The sequence below is a fragment of the Hyla sarda genome, chromosome 1 (assembly GCF_029499605.1).
Source record: "Hyla sarda isolate aHylSar1 chromosome 1, aHylSar1.hap1, whole genome shotgun sequence".
NCBI lineage: Eukaryota > Metazoa > Chordata > Amphibia > Anura > Hylidae > Hyla > Hyla sarda.
The window spans coordinates 414,188,871-414,210,830 of NC_079189.1; positions in this window are offsets into that span (position 1 = coordinate 414,188,871).

Consider the following 21,960-nt stretch of genomic DNA (forward strand, 5'->3'; position numbering starts at 1 on the left):
TTGTAGTTTTCCAACAGCTGGAGGTATGCCCCTCCCCATGTGAATGTACAGGGTACTTTCACACGGGCCGGGGTTTACAGCGAGTTTTTCGCTTAAAGTTTGAGATGCAGCAAATTTCCCGCAGCAGCTCAAACTCCCAGCGGGAAACTTGCTGTAAACCCCTGCCTGTGTAAATGTAAATTAAAAACACTACACAACACTACACTAACACAAAATAGAAAGTAAAATACTACATATAACCCTACACAGTCCCCCCTCCCCCCCAAATAAAAGTGAAACATTTCTTGTACGACACTGTTTCCAAAACAGAGCCTCCAGCTGTTGCAAAACAACTCCCAGTATTGCCAGACAGCCATTGACTGTCCAGGCATGCTGGGGGTTTTGCAACAGCTGTAGGCACCCTGTTTGGGAAACCCTGCTGTAGGGTAATTTTGGTATCGTAGGCCAGTCTAATTCTTGCATCCGGGTCCTTCCCTATGCAAATCCCTTAATTAGGCCTCAAATCTGCATGACGCTCTCTCACGTCTCACTGTCGTATTTCAAGGCAACAGGTTAGGGCCACATATGGGGTATATCTGTACTCCGGAGAAATTTCCTAACAAATTTTGGGGGACTTTTTCACCTTTTACCCCTTATGAAAAGGTAAAGTTGGGGTCTACTCAAGCATGTTATTGTAAAGAAAATAAAAAAAAATTACACTAACATGCTGGTGTTGCCCCATACTTTTCATTTTCACAAGAGGTAAAAGAAAAAAAGACCCCCAAAATTTGTACAGAAATACCTCATATGTGGACATAAAATGCTCTGCGGGCGCACAAGGTGGCTCAGGAGTGAGAGCGCCATGTACATTTGAAGTGATTTGCAAAGGGGTGGCTGATCGTTACAGCGGTTCTGATATAAATGCAAAAAAAACACCCACATGCGACCCCATTTTGGAAACTAAACCCCTCACAGAACATAACAAGGGGTATTGTGAGCCTGAACACCCCAAGCGTGTTTGAAGAATTTTCGTTAAAGTAGGATGTGAAAATTAAAAATGTTTATTTTTTCACAAAAATGCTGATGTTATCCCAAAGTTTTCATTTTCACAAGGGGTAATTGGAAAAAAAAGCCCCCCAAAATTTGTAACCCCATTTCTTCTGAGTATATAAATAACCTATATGTGGATGTAAAGTGCTCTGCGGGCGCATTACAATGCTCAGAAGGGAAGGAGCGTTATTGGGCTTTTGGAGAGAGAATGTGTCTGGAATTGAAGGCCATGTGCGTTTACAAAGCCCCCATGGTGCCAGAACAGTGGACCCCCCCTACATGTGACCCCCTTTTGGAAACTACACCCCCACAGAATGCAATAAGGGGCGCAGTAAGCGTATACACCCCACAGGTGTCTGACAGATTTTTTGAACTGTCGTCCGTAAAAATGAAAAATTAAATTTTTCATTTGCACAGCCCACTGTTCCAAACATCTGTCAAAAGCCAGTGGGGTGTAAATGCTCACTGCACCCCTTATTACATTCCGTGAGTGGTGTAGTTTCCAAAATGGGGTCACATGTGTGGCCCCATTTTGGAAACTATATATCTCAGAGTGTGTGTGTGTGTGTTCACGTTCATGTATAACTTCCAATGGCTGTAGATATTTCAGTAAAACTTTGTACACATTACCTATATGTCACCTAAAATTTTATTAATTTATGAACTTTTATGGTGATATTTTTACCTCTTTTGACAATTTGATATTTTTTATATGATATTTATTTGTTACTAGACTAAGTTTTGGCATTTTTATCTGACACACCCTCTGAATTTAGCCACAAGGGCCCTTTTTTAACCATTAACCATTTAAGGTTTTAACCATCCTGTTAGCTGTAGTCACGGGTGTACAGATTTCCTTTATTTGCTTCTTCCCTGAATAAACCACACTCAAATATTTTATGGTTATGATCTTTGGGGATATTCCAGAGGACAGATTTTTCTTCTATTACCAGTCAATTTCATTTAACATACCGGGTATTTTATGATTTCAAATTAACCTTGGTTTCCTTATATACGCCCTCTTTGAGCCCCTATCTTAAGTTAGACCCTCTCTTTGTGCTAAATGAACTGAGCCCCTAGATAAAATGTGCCACTGTCCACATAGATAACCTGTACTGTACTGTACTACTGCCCCTATAATGAACTGTGCCACTGTCCCCAATTAACTATACTACTGCCCCAATGAACAGTGCTAAAGGGCACCAAGATGGACAGTGGCTTTGTCTGGGATGGGTTCACTGGAAGATCCTTTGGTGGAAAAGTCTGATGTTAGATGCAAACTTACATTATATAACTACTGTGAACATGCACAATCTCTTAGAATACAAATTGCTATACTAATAGTAAGATTTTTTAGGTGACGTCTGTTCTAAGTCATATGTAAACTAAGAATTTTACATTACTAAAATATCTGGAATTAAAGTAGTATTGTAAAGGCATAAAATAGCACCATAAGACAGCTTGTCTTCCTACCTGTCAAATGAGGTGCTTCTTGTTCAATTTGGTCAAGCCGTTCTCCTGATGCAGCCCCCCATCCATTCAGGAATGACGTTACCCATCAGGCTTTGCTGCAGTCCCATGGCTCAAAAGCCCTCCCTCATTTTCCCTCCCCACCCCGTACCTAATAATGTAGTATGCCCCCGGTGCTTCCCCCTGTCTCACGCCTATGCAGGGTGAGCTCCCCCTGAATATATGAATATTGAGAGATGGGGAGGACCCAACTTGCTACAGGGAGGGCCGGCACAGAGCGCTGAGGATGCTGGGTCCGTGCACAAAATGGCAACGAGAGGCGGCATACAGCGGGTTGGACGTCACAGCTACTGAGGAACAGTTCAGCTTCCGGATTGCTCAGATCTCAGGTACCACTGCGGATTCGGGCATGGTGCTAATAGGGTTTTCTATATATCTTTTAAAACCAAGCTCAATGCGGGAGAGAAAGTTTTTCTTGCACTACTCCTCTAAGTGTTTATCCATTGCTGTATAAAAACTGCAATATTTGCATTCCTAGCGTGCACTTGGCCGACAACACCCGGAGATGCTGTGTCTCTGTAAACAACACCATTGTGATTTATTCTCCATAAATCTTATGCATGGGAAGAATTTGGCTTCATTTACCCAAACAAGAGTAAAATGAAGAAAACATTTGCTTTTAATCTCTCAATCACTTTCCATGATCTTTACGTATAGTATGGACATTTTTGTTAAAATGTGTTAAAAAGATGAACAGAAATGGTAACTTAAGTGGCAAATTTATTTATTTTTTTGCCACTTTTGCTACCATTTCAGGTCATCCTCTCATAACAGGTTGCATAACACGTATTTTAACAACTGTCCATGTTTAAACCCCTCATCAGACACATTTGTTTTTTTCATCCTGTTGAAGATCAGGATACTGTTTAAGATCAAGATCCAGAAAGATTGTGTCTTTTGTAACACAGAGGTCAGTGGCATCAGGATAGGCATCCTATCATAATATGTTGCTAAGGGATCTCTTAATCTTGAAAATAAAAATGATGACTACCTTTAAACAGGATGAGAACTGGGCCTAATAAAGAATCAGAATAGTTTGAATCATTATTGCGTATTTAATGACTCAGTACCATTCTTGTAAGGACTAACTAGATTACAGTAAACAGTAGTATTACATAGACATGCAGAATATTTTATGGCCTGCCACCTTTTTCCTGCAAATAGAAAAAGGTGACCGGAAAAATGTTGTCAAAAGAAGTCTGCCAAGTCAACATGATTTACAAGCCTGCAAGAACTGTCTAGAGCAGGAGCAAATCCCCATAGCATACCAGACAGTTCCTTACATGGACAGAGGTGGCAGCCAAGAGTACTGTGGTCAGACAGGATGGAACTACACAACTTCCTCTGAAGCATACAACAGCTGATAAGTACTGGAAGGCTTATGATTTATAAATGGAAGCATTTTACCAATCTGTATAACTTTCTGCCACTTTGAGGAAGGTTTTTACTACTATTTTTTTCTTTTCAGGCATATAATTCTGAGATTGAATTTTTTTTCACTTTCCTACATCGTTTGACATGGATAGAAGAGCTCAACAAATTTAAGCACGAAGCCCTTCTGATCATAATGCCTTGTACTCCTTATGTTTTCTCAGATCCAACATGGGCATTTTACTGTTTTCAAGTTTTCATGACCCCTGGCTCCATCTTTGATAGACTACTCATTTACCTTCTGTGCCACCTACTCTTATAGTTAATAGATTCTGTAAAGCTTCCACCTTTGATCCTGAATCGCACCTTTCTTAGTGTTGTGCATTTGCTTTTAGTACCACCTGGTGTATATGATGGGCTTGCCCCTTAGCAGAAATCAAATTGGATAACCCAAATGTCATAAAGAATCATATTAAGGCACACTAAGATTAAAATGGGCCCCCAATTTTTATACTAGGTTTTGCCACCAACATCAGATGGACATGTTTGTTTCCTTCTCTACCCAATTACCACATTAGACGGGCTACCACTCAATGATGAATGATGCTTCAAAATTAAGCTTCAAGCTCCTCATTACAGGTATCACCGGTGAGCAGTGAATCAGGAGACAGTGATCGGGCAAGACTGTGTGTGTGAGGTCAGGACTGGGGGTTCTCTACTAGCTTGTGTGGGGACCATTGAATCATACATTACATTATTTATCATGTACTAATCCTGAGTTACATCATGTAGTTTACTCTGTATGGAAAGCCACTGTGTACATACATTACATTACGTATCCTGTACTGATATTGAGTTGCATCTTGTATAATCCTTCAGAGCAGCACCCCCATTATTTTGCTGGTGGAGTCACTGCGTAAATACATTACATTACTTATCCAGTACTGATTCTGCGTTACATCCTAATAAATGATTGTACTGTGTGTGTGCTACAATCAATTAGTATCTCCTATCTGTAGTGTATGGTGTAGCCTGCACTATGTAGACTCAGAGGACACAGGTCTTGAGTGGGTTGGGCACACTGGTGCAGTGTAGGGACAGCTCAGGGCTGTTACTGTGGATGTCACACGCCTTCACTAAGATGGAACACTGCCTCTGAGATTCTCCAGCCCCTTGACCTGGTGCAGCAGCCTCATCGCCGGCTCTAGCTTGGTGACCATGAGGTAGTAGGTTGGAAGCAGCTACTGCTCTATATCCGGAATTTGCTGGGCATCTGACATCTCCGCTTGTTACCGTCTATACAGGGAGATGTCATCATAGCATGACAAGAATACAGACAGATGTGGCTCCTGTCTTGCCACTAGATCAGGGGATGATCCAGAGTCCCTTAGACTCCTCATGTCCCCCAGATGGCTCTTTCCCCAGACTGCTTTTTCCCCTCTGTTCCCCAAATAGTTTTGTCCAGACCTGTTCCCCAGACCCCTCTGTCCACCAGACCCTTGTCCCTCAGACCTGTATCACCCAGATCACTCTCTCAAACCCCTGTACTCAAGAACGCTCTGCCCACTAGATTGCCGTCCCATCAGACTCCTCTCCTCCAGATCCCTATTCTCAGATCCCTCTCTTCTAGATCCCTGTCCCCAGACACTTCTCCAGCCCCCTCTCCCCAGCCCCCTCTGAATCACCAGCCAGAGGTAAATCACTTGCTAAGGCTGCCACACTGACAAAACAGTTGAACTGAAGACGTATACTTACGGGGGAAGGGGGGGGGGGGAGAAGTTAGCACACCCAGGCACTAGAGGGACAGGCTGCCTCTAGGGCCCGATGCTTGGCTGTGTTGACTCCTCCTTCCTCTAATAACTTGACCTTCGCCATCTCCGGCAGTCCAATAATCCGGACGTTATTTCGCCTCAGCCTATTTTCCAAATTGTGATATCCCAGTACGGGATATGCTCCTACAGTCCTGTCAGGTTGAGTCCCTGTTCGTCCTCAGGGCTCTCCTTCACTGTTCCCCCATATTGTGTATAGGTTGTATATTTAGTGTAAAGGACCTTTGATATGGTCACATGATTGTTAGTCACCTGATAATGGTTGTCACATGTTTAAGTCATATGTTTTGTTACCCAGAGAGCACCAGGTGACCAGATGACCCACAGCTAGCCTATGAGCTCCTTGCTAAGCCCCCATTATAAGAGGGGGAGGTACTACATACACTGTCTTAGATTCTGAGGTCAAGTCAAGTCCAGTCCAGACGTCTCAGAGCTAATTTCCAGCACATCTGGAGGCCTCAAGCCTAAATTACAGCCACAAGTCTGTAAGTCAAGTCATCTTTGTCTGCTGTCACTATCTTCAGTCAAGTCAACACAGTTATAGTCATCGTGGCTGCGCTAAAGTCTGTCAAGTCACTGCCAGTCCAGCAAGCTGCGAGGTCCCCTGTGTTACTGGTCACCTCTCTGGGATCTTGGCCAAGCTGTAAAGACTGTACCTAAGTAAAAGCTACCGTTAACCTTAACCTGGCCCTGGACTATTATTTGCCCTGCCTAACCTAGGACTAGCGGTGCTACCTTCGGGTGGTTACATAGGCAAACTACGCCCTGGCATCACGAACACTAAGGGGTTAACACCATCTACCCCTGGGCAACACCATCTGCCCCAACACCTCACATCGCACCCCAACACTACAAAATCAGAGGACACCCAGTCCTCTGCCTCCGTCATGCGCCCCCCTCAAAGTCTGCATGTCCTGCCGCAATAGGCCCACATCTATCTTCAACAAAACCTATAAAACTGACAATTTAAAATTCAAAACTTTATTCATGTAATTACCACAACAATACAAAAGAAAAGGACACATCCCTAAAAACATCCCACCCTTAAAACGCATGTACCACAAACACAAGCAGGAACCAACCCTCAGAATATACCGGTCATAACTGCCCAATATCCACCGATCTGTAACCAAACAATATAATGCAATGCTGTATAAGGTTTAACAGATATATTTACCTAATTGCGACATCTGGTATTCCAGAGTACACCCTGCCGCACCCCTACACCTGTTTCCAGATAGTCTCTTCCTCAGGATGCCACATCTAACATTACCTCCACCAGCTTACCGGTCAGCGTGGTCTGGCAAGGAGCAATAGCTTGCAAAAGTTGGGCTGTGACTTGTTTCATAGTGAGATCGACAGCAGATTCTGGCTCCATCGCCTCCCGCGAGCAGGACTCCGTGGCGTCCATCTCAGGCTCTCCTCTCCTCACAGGACCGCGGGCACCATCTTGGCTTACGTCTCTGGCAAATTCCCGGTGCTGTTCGATGGTGGAACGGTCTCGATTACGTGACTGCTCGGTCCTACTGGTTCTGCCAATCTTCAGGTAAGGGATACGGGCAAGCAGGGCTTCAGGAGACTGTGCAGGAGGATGGAATCATGGGCTCAGAGCGGGAGCTACTCCGGCATGTCACCGCTCTGATCACTAGTAGGCCACGCCCCGTCTCCTTCCCCCAGTAAGTGTAGGCTGCATGCAGAACACCAAATCCAATTGGGCACAACTGGGGTGGGATTCCATCATTATCTGTCCCTACCACATGATTTCCTTGAGGGCCCATTGGCCTATGATATAGCAACTTCTGAACAACTTGCAGATTCATGTCCTTTTTGCAGACGTACTTTAGTGTCCAGTATATAAAATCATTGTTTCCAAGAGCTCAAATTTAACATCTGTTTAATTTTCATAGGCGTATTAGGACTACATTTTTATTTTTATCTTGAATTATTTCTTAGGATTTGGTGTCCAGATCAAAGGCACAATTTAAGCAGGCTGAGCTACTTAAGAAATACCTAGCTGTTAAAATATAGATCTGTGTAACTAGAAATGTGTGTTATTTTAAAATTATGAAGCAGATTTCCTAAAGAATCTGACACCTTAGTAGTTAATTGTTTTTGCTTGTCCCTAGAAGAACATAGAAGCGTAGCTTGGATTTGGGTCCTGAGACATGAAGGAGGGGGGAGAGAGGTGTGTGACTGGTCACCATCTCTTATCTTCAGGAACAGGAAAGGAGTTTTATCCAGGGGAGAAGCAAAGCTAAGATTTGTCTTTTATCTCTTGGGCCTGCAGGAAAAAAGAAGAGATAAAAATGGGTACCACAAGAGAATGGGAGGGGGGAGTCATTGGAGGGGCGAGGGCTTGAAGAGGGGAGGGAGCAGCAAGACTGAAGAAGGGATAAAAGAGAAGCAGTAGAAAGAGGTTAGTGATAAAAAAAAAAAAGACAGGAAAGATGAATGAAAAAGCAATAGCAGAGCAAAATCCAAAAAGAAGCAAATCAGTAGTGAATGAATAAAAAATGAAAACAGGCAATAGAGGCAGCCAGAAGATGAAAGTGGGCCTTAACAATTCATAAAAAATTTGCATAGCTTTATAACATCCTAAAATAGACCCACAAACAAACATAGCACAGTCGTGCGTTCGTTTTCATCGGGAACTGACCCCAAACCTGCTTCCCCACAGAAAACCGGATTCAGATGATAAGCAAAATATATTTTTGAATGGTGTCAGTGAAGCTGAGGATTTTCAGAAGCCCCAACGTGCAGTGTGAGCTGCAGGGGGGCCGCAAGAGACGATGGGAAAACCATTTGCAATTAAAGCTAACTGCCCACTCCGGGAGACTCAATTCCCCATAACGAACGCATTTCTAAACACACACTCACCCCGCTGTGTCTGTTATTAGCCTGCCTCGAATCTGCACGCATACGCGTTACGGCTGCTGTGGTCTACTGGTTAAAACACACTTTGCAGAGAGTTTGCAAAACAGAGGAAGGCTGTGTTCTGCACATCTATTTACCATATGCTCTGCAAGGATGCTCTGTGGCAAGTTGTATTCAAGGTTATATGGTTGGTTGTGAGAGTGGGATGCTCTGCAGCCACAGGCTAAGGCTGTCTGGCGAGAGAAAGTAGGGCTGTTTGATTCTAATAGGGCTGTGTGAATAAAATAAGCTTCAGCCGTGTACCCAGAGATAATTCTCACGCTATAAACAGATAAAAAGGCAGGACAGGGAGCAGAGATAGCAATGTTGTGCGGACGTGTATTACTTGTATGGTGTTATCTTACCACAGCCAGGCCTCTCCAGGGAAAGGGTTAACCCCTTTGCAGACTGGGTTGCTGCCAGCTCTTGAACCACATTGTTCTGCATAATCTATTGGTAAAGAAGGGGTTTATATCATGATCATGACAAAATCACCGGAGGACAATTGGAAAGACATGTTGTTGTAACACCCATGTTCAGCCTTGAACCTGCTCTGTTCCCACACTACCAGCTGGTCATTCTCACTGTTAGCTCCTTCGCCTTGAATTGTGCGCTGTTTTTCTGTTTTCCTAAGGTTTATTGTTTTCCTGTCTACAGCTGCTTTCTCCCTTGTGTATGCTTACACCTAGACAGTGCACACTCCAGACCTATTTGATTTCCTTTCTCTTCCTGCATTTATATTTCCCCCTATTTTTCAGTTTGTTGTTTACCTCAGTTCTCTCATTTAGCACATCACCTTTCTGAATTCCATCCCATGTGACTAGAATTATTCTCATACAGCTACACCATTGTTTTCCAACCAGGGTGCCTCCAGCTGTTGCAAAACTACAACTCCCAGCATGCCCGGACAGCCTTTGGCTGTACGGGCTTACTGGGAGTTGTAGTTTTGCAACAGCTGGAGGCATCCTGGTTGGGAAACACTGGGCTACTCAGTCTCTCTCCACCAGGTATATTGGGGGAAAATTATCAAAACCTATGCAGAGGAAAAGTTGCCCAGTTACCCACAGCAACCAATCAGCTCACTTTCATTTTTAACACGGTCTCTGCAAAATGAAAGAAGCAATCTGGTTGGTTGCTATGGGCAACTTTTCCTTTGCACAGGTTTTGATAAATCTCATTCATTGTCTGACAACAAGTAGAACATCTCTCCGCTGTTACCCCGCAGTTTATTCTTTAACATTTTGGGTGCCACCGGGCCGTTTTAGGGATAGGTGGCACGGACTGTGAGAAGGAGTTTTGGGCAGCCCATAGTTAATTAAACCCCCCCTTTTTTTTAGCACTATCCTGGAGGTAATGGGGTTATCAGTTAGGGGTTAATCAAGGGTAAGGGGTGGGCAGTATGGGGTATATAAGCCCTATGCTCCCCCCTCCCCTTCCTCTTACCTTATTGTCCAGCAGGAGTTCCCACCCTCCCGCCCTTTCTTTTGTTGTTGGTTTCCGTGTTGTTTTACCCCCTTATGTAAAAAATAAAAATAATAAGATAAACAAAAAAAATTAAAGTTATGAAAAAAAAGGAAAAAAAAACGAAGAAAAAAAAAGGAGAGAGAAGTGAAATTTTATTTCTTTATAATTATCTGTTCCTTATCATTTATCGGATGTTTGTGCTGTTTTGGATGTTTCTTTTGGCAGGTTCGCTTGCCTGGAAGATGATGGCAGTCACCTTTGGTTGCTGGTTTTCCTTTGGATTTTGAAGTCACAGCTGGCGGTACAGGAGTGAATTGGATAAATAATGGCTGAGTTGCCCATCGGCCAATGCCGGCGGCTGGCAGTGCGCTTCCTCTCTGGTCACCAACCTACAGGAGGTTGGAGGTTAATTTTACATCCATGTTAAGTTGATTCAATAAAGCTGTGGCCGACCCCCCACGTCCACTTAATAAGGTTATCACTTGTTATGTCATTATTGCGGGGAGAAAAAAGGGGGAATGTATGTAAGGGTGTAAGGGGAGCCTTTCATACAGTCTTATTTAATTTATGAACACAAGTAACATGTGGCCTGAAATGTGACAACATTCACCTTCATTTGCTGCAATGCAGGCAGCGTGACACAGTCACAGTGTAGCCTTAGCATAATAGTATACCATTTGGGGGAGGGGTTGATGGGATTTTCCATAGAGCCACTGCATATCCTCATGATACATATTAGCTGTTCATTACATTCTGGACGATTAAAGGTGGAATGGTGTATAATAAGGAAGATGGGGGAAATGTATCAAAACTTGTGCAGAGAAAAAGTTGCCCATAGCAACCAATCAGCTCACTTCATTCATTTTTAAGAAGGCCTTTGCAAAATGAAAGAAGCAATCTGGTTGGTTGCTATGGGCAACTTTTCCTCTGCACAGGTTTTGATAAATCTCCCCATATGAGTTTTTAAATGTGGCTTCCAATATGGTTTGTGCAGACTGGCATGTGTTTTGTGGTTGACAATAATATTTGAGCTAATTGAATGCCCTGATGTTATATGCCTCATTGGATGAGCCAGAGTATATTCTAAATGTAAAGCCCTCACATAGCATATGTTTCTGTATATATTATTATGTAAAATTAGGCATTATAGATGTTCCAACCTACCTGTTACCTTGTAACTCATCTGCTGACATAAGGCTTCATGCTTCTAATGGCTTGTTGCATGTGTGGTATCACGGTACCGTATTGCATACCGTACCTTAAGTAGCTTTATAATGTTGTAACCCGACCTTCACTTCGTCCCTCTGTCTTAGGGTACAGACGTCGAGGCCGACTTATTTTAAGTAAGGGGGGTTTGTGGTGTTCCGGTACCGTATTGCATATCGTACCTAGTGTAGAGGTCCCCAAAGTCAGAGTAACTACGTTCAGGTAGGGTCCTTCAGGTGGGACAGCCCCTAGTCGCCTCTTCTCAAGTCTAATTCTCTAATGTTAATACATGTATATATTTAATAATAATGTATATCTAATATAATGTATAGTACTTACCTTGTTTAGTGTTGCAGGACCGTCGGTCATGTGACCATGTTAATCTCCTCTATGGTATGTTGGAGGACCTTTGTAGGTCCTTTGGTCATGTGTTACCCACAAATCTTTGCAATGGTGATTGACATCAGTATGGACCAATTAGCACTAGTCCAGCCCCTGCCCATATAAGGGAGCTGTAGCCAATTATTGCTCTCTTGGGTTGCTGCTCTTGTGGAGACCTACTGGTCTCAGCTGAACTAAAACCGTGAGTTCTAAACTACCCCCGCTAAAGCTAGCGTGACTACTGGACTGCAACTAATCCCCTAAATCCAGTGGAACAGCGCATAATACCTTAAAGACTCTAAAGTCCCAACCTTTGTCAATCTCCAAGGAAAGCAGTTGTATGCATAGATGCATAGAGACTGTTCCGTTTATGAAGCTTGCAGAAAATCTTCAATAAACATTATACTTGTTTCAGAAAACTCTCCGGTTGTGGACATTTTATTATTATCTACCTCCTATCGCTCTTGGGAAGGGTGGCGGTAGGACAAGCATTACTGAGGACCCCTCACCCTAGCATCACGAATAGCAAGGGTTAACAAGCACCCTTTAATAACCGCACAACTACACTCCCCATACGCTACACCCCCCAGGCTATCACATAGCTTTTTGGCATCCTACAAACAGGATACATGTGTGCCTCCAGCTGTTGCAACCAAGTAAAGTGTACGGAAGATTGTGTATGGTGCCGCGTGCAGAGAGCACACGAGAAAAGTAAGGGGGGAGATGAAAATTTTATTGCTGCAGAAATGTGTAAAGTGAGAAGTGAATGTATGCTACGATCCTCTGGTCCGGTCAGTGATGCAAGAGTTAACCCGCTGCCGGAAAAGCACGTGAAGAAAGCCAGCGCTGCGCCAAGACCCACCCCTGGGTGTGGCTATCAAGTGAGTGTATTGCTGCCGAAAGGGAACTTGAATTCACAGTTGTTGTTTCCGGGGGGACAGGAAGTCGGGGCTGCACCGAAGACGGCTGGCCGGCCGGCAGCCATTTTGGCAAAGCCCATTATAAAGGGAACCCTGCACAGCGATCTCTTCAGTCTGCACAAAGGAGAGCCGGAAGGCATGCGCACCAAGATGGCATCGGAACAAAGGAAAGTTGCGGCAGTTGCAGCCCAACTGTTCCACGATCTTGCCGACCGTTTGCAGCGGTTGTCATTGGATGAAGAGGGGGTCTGCAATCTTCCTCCACTGCCCGATGATGACGACGACTGGTAGGATACCCCTCCAGGGGACACCTGGAACTCCTTCACCGGTGAGACTGTCCTCATCACCGGACATGGGGTTCGTGGGTTGAGATCCCGACGGAAGAATCCTCTGTAAGTACACCATAAGAGGCTGCTTTCTCTTCCTCCACCAGCTCTGAGCCAGAAGTACCCTTGTCCGCTTTGCAGAGTGCACGATCGCACTGACCAAAATTGCTCCAATGGGTCTTTGGGGATGAACCTGACTTCATTCAGTACATGCATGATGTTCTCCAACCCCTGCCTGGGAAACCCCTTCCACTGGTTCCTAAGGCACAGCAGGAAAGGGCCCATCCGGAGGCCGAAATAGCCGACTTGATGGACAAGCTAAAGGCCCGACACAGAGAACTTTATGCCCCCAAGCATGTGCATCTGCATCTTGAGGTTAGGATCTGCTACCAAGAGAACACCAAAGAGCTGGAGACACTCTTCATCCGCATGTGGGATCATTCCCGAGAAGGGGAGAAGCCCTTGGAACGTCGCAGAGCAACAGTGACCAAGTTCGACAAGGTCAGAGGTTACGGGACCCTAATGGATTGCCACACCGGCCATACCCTACTCATAAACCGGCGAGCTGTACAGAGGTCATATCTTCACAAAAAGTTCCATTCCCTGGAGGTGGGTGAGATAGTGGAGTACACCCCCATCCAGGGCCTGCTAGGAGAGTGGGCTGCCGCAGTCACCAGACCAGCAGCTCCAACCCAGCTTCCTTTTAAGTACTTTCCTTCAGATGATTGGGAAGCGGACCCCTTCCAGCTGAGGCCGATATGGCCTGCTCCTGATGCCTTCACCTACGAACCCAAGGAGGAGTCTCTACAGCAGCAGAAACTTCCTTCTACCTTCAACAGAGTACCCTGGCCTACTCCTATCCAGGAGGTTTGGCCTCGACCACGGGTAACAACCGAAGTACCTAGGCCTACTCCCGATGTGGAGGTTTGGCCTGCTCACCAGGTACCAACGAATGTGCTGCGGCACACTCCCGACAAAGCGGTTGGGCCGAATCAACCAGCACCAACTGTTAACCTCAATCCTACAGTGTCACACTCTACCCTTACTAAAGTGGTGTGGGAGAGCCACATTAACTCTTTGCCTGCTCGTGATTCTGAGAGGGGTAGAGGCTCTAGGCGAGGAGCAGGACAATATCACAAGAGTTTCATCTGAGCTGTGACACCTATATTGCTTTAAAGTTTTTTTTTTCCTTCACAGACTTTCTGAAACGTTCTAGAAGGTGTGCCTAGCAGGACTATGCTAAGACTGTTTGAGTTGTAATGTAACCTTCAAGCTTTTGTGCCTGATCCTTACACCAAGAGACTCCTAAAGGTAGGAGATTCATAAGTGTATGCCTGGCTACTAGCTCTAGCCGTCAAGTTTAGACTCTTAGTGCAGGTGGACTGCTGATCCTTGCACACTTATTTACATGTATATACCTCAATAGTGACGTGACATTGCACTTATCAGGTGAATGCACCTGAACCCTCTTGGAGTGTTTAATAAATAACTGTACTAAGATAACTCAATGTAAATGGTTCTTGTACACAGAAAAATTAGCCTTGTACACGTGTACCTAAAAAATGTAAATAATAGGTGTTGTAGTAGTTGCTAGTAGGTGCCTTCCTCAGCTCCTCTGTGGAATAACAGTTCTGTCACCCATCACTAACACCTTCTCAAAGGTCCACTCAGGGAAAACTACCCCTAAGGTATCAAGACTAACCTTACACATAGTACTACACACATAGTACCTCAAAAATAATCACTTAAGTGTACTTACCTCACTTAAACTTATTACACCAAACAAACAAAAACATCTCACCCTCAAGTAAATGCTTTGGGAATTGTTATTTTCCAATTCCTGCCACTGTTATGTACACTAATTCTCTTCTCTCTCCTACGTGTGCGAGATGCCCTGCCTGGCCAGTAGGTGCTCTTGCGAGCTAAAAATAATACACTTAATAAAAGGTAACCTAGGCAAGGTTTATCTGTTGTGTTCTAGGAATGGGAGCGTGTAGCCAAAGGACCCTAGTAGCCAGTTTTATTGGTAGAAAGCCTCAGGCAAGCCAATAAAGTTTCCAGTGTACTAAACAGGTAGCTAACATGGCAAAAATGTATGGTGAGATTTAAATTGCATAGTGTGCTTAGAAAAAAATGTTAAGTAGGATGTATCTCATGTGAATAATATCATCCTGTTACTAAATTCATGAACCAACCAATCCCGTTCATGAGTTTACCCAAACAAATGTATGTACATGTATGTTAAGTAGCTTTATAATGTTGTAACCCGACCTTCACTTCGTCCCTCTGTCTTAGGGTACAGACATCGAGGCCGACTTATTTTAACTAAGGGGGGTTTGTGGTGTCCCGGTAATGTATTGCATACCGTACCTAGTGTAGAGGTCCCCAAAGTCAGAGTAACTACGTTCAGGTAGGGTCCTTCAGGTGGGACAGCCCCTAGTCGCCTCTCCTCAAGTCTAATTCTCTAATGTTAATACATATATATATGTAAAGAATGAAGAGATGTCAAGCGCAGATTCCAAGCAATACAAAATAATTTATTCAGCAGTAACACGACATGATGACAGGTAGGTGACGCGTTTCAGCCACAATCTGCGGCCTTAGTCAATGACTAAGGCCGCAGATTGTGGCTGAAACGCGTCACCTACCTGTCATCATGTCGTGTTACTGCTGAATAAATTATTTTGTATTGCTTGGAATCTGCGCTGGACATCTCTTCATTCTTTACATTATTATACGAGTTGTGGTTCAGTCTCGTCCGAGACGCAGAAAGGGCTTTCGAGTGAGCTGTGCCTAACACTTTGGACTTTCTTACATATATATATATATATATATATATATATATATATATACATATATATGTATATTTAATAATAATGAATATCTAATATAATGTATAGTACTTCCCTTGTATAGCGTTGCAGGACCTTCGGTCATGTGACCATGTTAATCTCCTTTATGGTATGTTGGAGGACCTTTGGAGGTCCTTGGGTCACATGTTATCCACAAATCTTTGTAATGGTGATTGACATCAGTATGGATCAATTAGCACTAGTACAGTCCCTGCCCATATAAGGGAGCTGTAGCCAATTATTGCTCTTTTGAGTTGCTGCTCTCGTGGATGCCGGACTAGCGGGACGGATCTGCGCAACTTGCAAAGACACGCTAGGCCAGAAAACCTACTGGCCTCAGCTGAACTAAAACCGTGAGTTCTAAACTACCCCCGCTAAAGCTAGCGTGACTACTGGACCGCAACTATTCCCCTAAATCCAGTGGAACAGCGCATAATACCTTAAAGACTCTAAATTGCTAAAGTCACAACCTTTGTCAATCTCAAAGGAAAGCAGTTGTATGCATAGAAACTGTTCCGTTTATGAAGCTTGCAGAAAATCTTCAGTAAAAGTTATACTTGTTTCAGAAAACTCTCCAGTTGTGGACATTTTATTATTATCTACCTCCCTATCGCTCTTGGGAAGGGTGGCGGTAGGACAAGCATTACTGAGGAGCCCTCACTCTGGCATCATGAATAGCAAGGGTTAACAAGCACCCTTTAATAACCGCACAGCTACACTCCCCATGCTATCACACATGGACCTTCTTGTTCATATACTCATCTTTGATAAAAAGAGGCCTGTGACTGGACCTAGACACCTAAGGGGGCCTAAAGGCTGTGCGAGGACATGAGACCAAACCTTCATTATACATGACACAAGGTACATTGGCAACTCTTTTGAAGAGTACCTGTCACCGAATAAAACTTTTAATATAGTGTTCCTTGTGTAATTAGCAGACACTTTCCCATTCACTTGCTTTTGAAATTATCAACATAAATATGTTTAAAATGTAATATATGTTCTGTTCTGTTCCCTGCCACAATTAATACAGTGAGTTTGGTCTCCTCCTGGTCTGGCAGGAGTCCGAACTCAGGAAGTGTTCTTTGCACAGAGCTTGATTGTTAGCTGCACAGAAAGTGAAAGCTCTACAGATTCTCACAGAAAGCCACACAGACTGACAGCTGAAGGAGAGCCTCACTGAAAGCAACACAGACTGAAACATGCCGAACAGAGCCTCACAGAAAGCCACACAGACTGGCAGCTGAAGGAGAGCCTCACAGAAAGCCACACAGACTGAAATATTCATCACAGCACTGCAACCATGTGAGGGCAGAAGTTGTCCCCCAGCAGGCTTCAGTGATGTCATGCCTGCTGGGAAATGCCTACTTTCTCCTGCTGGGAAATGTCACAATGCGAGCAAGAAGAAAGGTAGGATACACAGCTTTTTAACCTCTTAAGGACGCAGTGCATACCTGTACACCCTGAGTCCGCTCACTTTAATATCTGGTCGGGCCCAGCCAAGACCCGTGGCTAATAGCGTGCGGCACTGATCGCGGTGGCGTGCACTATTAACCCATTCAAAGTTGATCGCCGTGTCCAAAGTGAAAGTAAACTATCCCCGGCTAACTCAGTGGGCTGTTCAGGACCGTGGCATCCCGAACAGCTGGAGGAGGTTCCCTACCTTCCTCCTGTGTGTCTGATCGCCGAATGACTGCTCCGTGCCTGAGATCCAGGCATGAGCAGTCAAGTTGCAGAATCATTGATCAATGTTATCCTATGGGATAACAGTGATCAATGTAAAAGGTCAGTGCGTGCAGTGTTATAGCCCCCTATGTGGTCTATAACATTGCAAAAAAAAAAAAGTGAAAAAAAAGTTAATAAAGATCATTTAAAATCTTCCCTAATAAAAGTAAGAATCACCCCCCTTTTCCCATAAAAAAAAAAAAAAGTGTAAATTAAAATAAACATTTGTGGTATCACCACGTGTGGAAATGTCCGTAAAAATATATAAATATATCGTTAATTAAAGTTAAAGTTAATTATGTAATTACAATCCATCATATGGATTTTTAGGTGCAAAATTGAAAGAGTTATGATTTTTAAAGGGTAAGGAGGAAAAAACAAAAGTGCAAAAACGGAAAAACCCTTAGTCCTTACGGGGTTAAAGCTCTGACATTGTTTTTAAGGGCAGGAGGAGTGTTAGGAGTAGTTAGGAAACATAGCCTGAGGTAGTTGAGAACAGTTTATTTGGTGATAGGTACTAAGCTAGGTTTCCATACAGGTTTTCTGGCATTTTTTGAAAAATAGCCACTGCAGTTTTTGAGCCAAAGCCAGAAGTGTATTCAAAAGGAATAGGACATATAAAGGAAGGACTTAGACTTCTCCTCCCTTATGGATCCACTTCTGACTTTGGCTCAAAAATTGCAGTGGCAGTTTTTCAAAAACTGCCAGAAAAAAAAAACAAGTGGAAACCTAGCCTTACATAAATGAAGGACCTATACTTCACCTTCCTACAGGATCCACTTCTGACTTTGGCTCAAAAACTGCAATGCCCGTTTTCCAAAGAACGCCAGAAAAAAACCTCTGTTGAAACCTAGCCTTATAGGGGAACATTTATCAATGTTTGCTTATGTATTCCTTTTTTTAGTTATTCTTTCCTTACAATTTTTTTTGCTTTCGTGTGACTTATTTATCAACTGGTTTTAACCTGTTGATAAATTTCTTTCACGTAAGCAATTATTTTATTTTTTTTGCTTTGGTAGTGGCCACACCTCCTGATGACGGCGATTTATCGCTGAAACATGTAGAAGTGAGTGGCATTTGATGGTTTTAAGAACATGTTACATATGCCATTTCTGTGGGATCATACACACAGATCCCACTGTTAGGATATATAGAGAGTGGTGTTCCACCGGTTAATATGGAATATATGGGCATATAGTACATGAATTTTTTATTCACTTTGAGCACCAAATGTTTTGTTTACGTATTTAACATATACCAATAAAAGTTACGTTTTAGGCAATCCCCCCAAAATAGGGATATCTGTACCCCAGGCTATGCGCTCTGGGGTAATTGTGTTCTACAGTTGTTCAGATCCCGGATTTCCTTTTGGGGACGTTTGTGATCAGTCAGGATAGCTGAAGGTAAGGGCAGGCGGCACAGTAGCAGGGTCAGGTCACGGAACAAGGATCAGGTACACTGATAACCAGGACACAGGAACACAGAATGCTTTCACTCAGGCACAGAGCAACAAAGATCCGACACAATGCAGGGGGTGGTGCACACACTTATAGGGAAGGAACAGGTGAAGACACTAATTAGGGCATACTGGCCCTTTAAATCACAAAGCTCCGGCGCACGTGTGCCCTAGGAGGCAGGGGCACGAGGAAGACCAGGGAGGTGAGTGACAGGCTGAGAACATGGAAGACCATGAGACATGAGAGGAGAAGTTACATTCGACTTTTTTTGTGACTTTAGCACTTGATAAATCTCTGACCACTGCAAGTCAAAAATCACTTTTTTGCTTTGGTAAGCAAGTTTCTATTTTTTTGCTTAGGGCACTGCACATTCAAAAAGTTGCACAAAAATATAGAGTAGTCGCACATGTGACTTTTTTGCGAAAATTTTAAGCAAAAAAAAAAACTACTAAATGCTTTGATAAATGTCTCCCATAGAGACTAGTGTTGAGCGGCATAGGCCATATTCGAATTCGCGAATATTCGCGAATATATGGACGAATATTCGTCATATATTCGCGAATATTCGCATATTCGTTATATTCTCGTTTTATTTTCGCATTCGCGAAGATTCGCGTATGCGAAAAGTTACATATGTGAAAATTCGCATATATCAAATTAGCACGCGTGAAAATTCGCATATGCGAAAATTAGCATATGCTAATTTTCGCATATTCGAATTTTCGCACGCCAGTCTCACACAGTAGTATTACAGCCTTCTTTACACCACACAAGCTGGAAGCAGAGAGGGATGATCACTGTGATGTGTACTGTGAAGAAAAAAAAACAAAAAACGAATATTCGTAATTACGAATATATAGCGCTATATTCGCGAAATTCGCGAATTCGCGAATATGCGATATTCGCGAATAATATTCGAATTGCGAATATTCGCGAGCAACACTAATAGAGACCAGGATCTTCAAATTATGCCTATTCAAAATTGATATGATACTTTAATCCAATAGCTTCCAAGAACTTCCCAAGTTGGTACAGTTCTACAGTATGCCACGATTCTCTACAGTAATATTTTTCTCCAAGAAATACATACTACTTTTTTTTATCTTTTCCCCATTAACTTTTTACATTAAGAAACATATATTATTATTATTATGCATGCTATCTTCTGTTCTAATCTGATATATTGTATTTTATCTTTTCCAGCCTCTATCCCAGTATTTCCCAACTAGTGTGCCTCCAACTGTTGCAAAACTACAACTACATCCTTCTGTTCAGTCCCGGCGCTCGTGGCCCTGCTCTCTAGGGCGCGCGCCGGGTCTCTCAGATTTAAAGGGCCAGTGCACCACTAATTGGTGCCTGGCCCAATTAGTTCCAAGCACTCCCCACACCATAAAAACCCACTTCCCCTTCCTGTCCCTGCCGGATCTTGTTGCCTTGTGCCTTGAGAAAGCGTTCCTGTGTGTTCCATTGCCTGTGTTTCCAGACCCTTGTCGTTGCCCCTGACTACGAACCGTTGCTGCCTGCCCTGACCTTCCTCTACGTCTGACCTTGCCTTTTTCCTTGTCCTTGTGTACCGCGCCTGTCTCAGCTATCAGTGAGGTTGAGTCGCTATCGGGTGGAACGACCTGGGGGTTACCTGCCGCTGCAAGTCCACCCCGCTTTGCGGTGGGCTCTGGTGAAAACCAGTAACCCCTTAGATTCCGTTCCCCTGGTACGGCCCACGCCATCACCTCACTGACAGATCCACCACCCGTGTCCTCCCCGCATACCAGTCCGGATCCTGACACTGTAGCTAGGAGGCCAAGGTCAAGCTCTGAAAAACAGCCTGATGGCATTATCCCTCCTCCACCAAATTTTACAGCTGACAAAATGCAGTCAGGCAGGTAATATTCTTCTGGCATTCGCCAATCCTAGACTCATCCATACAATTGCCAGACTGAAAAGAGTGTTTTTTTTGTTTTTGTTTTTTTTTTATCCCAAAGAACACATTTCCACTGCTCCAGAGTCCAGTGGTGGCATTCTTTACACCACTCCATCTGACACTTGGCATTGTGTTTGGTGATGTAAGGCTTGAATGCAGCTGCTTGCCATGGAAACCTATGTGTTGTAAGCGGTGTGAAATGCAGGGCAGATGGAATTACCCTAGGGGCAGATGGCATTAACCCCTTGTATTCATGATGCCAAGACGTGGTTTATCCTCAATACCACTCGAAGGGATACCGCTGGATTATGAGCTAGGCACTGGGGCAATAATGACTTTGTTGCCAAGTTAGGACAACGGTCGCTTTACTGAGTGACAGATGGTACAGTCTAAACAGTGTAGCCAGGCCCACAGAGGTGACCAGTGACTTCAGAGACATTAAGGGCTTGCTGGAACTTGCAGTGGTTTTGAACAATTTAGTGCAGGCCACGTTGACTTGACAATAGATGACAGTGACTGACTTGACTTGACTGGAGACAGACTAAGCTTACTTGTAGACTTGTAGCTTGTGGCTGCAGACTTGACTTGAGGCCTCCTATGACTCTTAGACTCGACTGCACCTCAGCAAAGACTCAGGAACTAAGAGAGATAAGAGACTCCTCCCAGGGCTTTTATGGGGGTGACTCTCTCTCTAGGGTCCCATTGGTCACCCTTAAGTCACCTGGTCACTGATACCTCCTGGTTAACAATCACATGATAACTCTGATGATCTGATGATACAAGATACATTAAAGATACAACATTCTTATATCCATAACATAGGGGATAATATACGATTATAGTGGAAAAGATGCAGGGGGGGGGGGGGGGGGATCAGGGGACACTGCAGGGAGGTTGCCTGACAGGGCAGAAAGGGTACGGAGTAACAACTCCCGTACTGGGCAACCACACATGCCATGAAGCACCAAGTGAAGGATGGTTTTTGTGCTGATTTTTATGCCCAATGACTTTGTAAACCCTGTAGCTATTGAGGCTG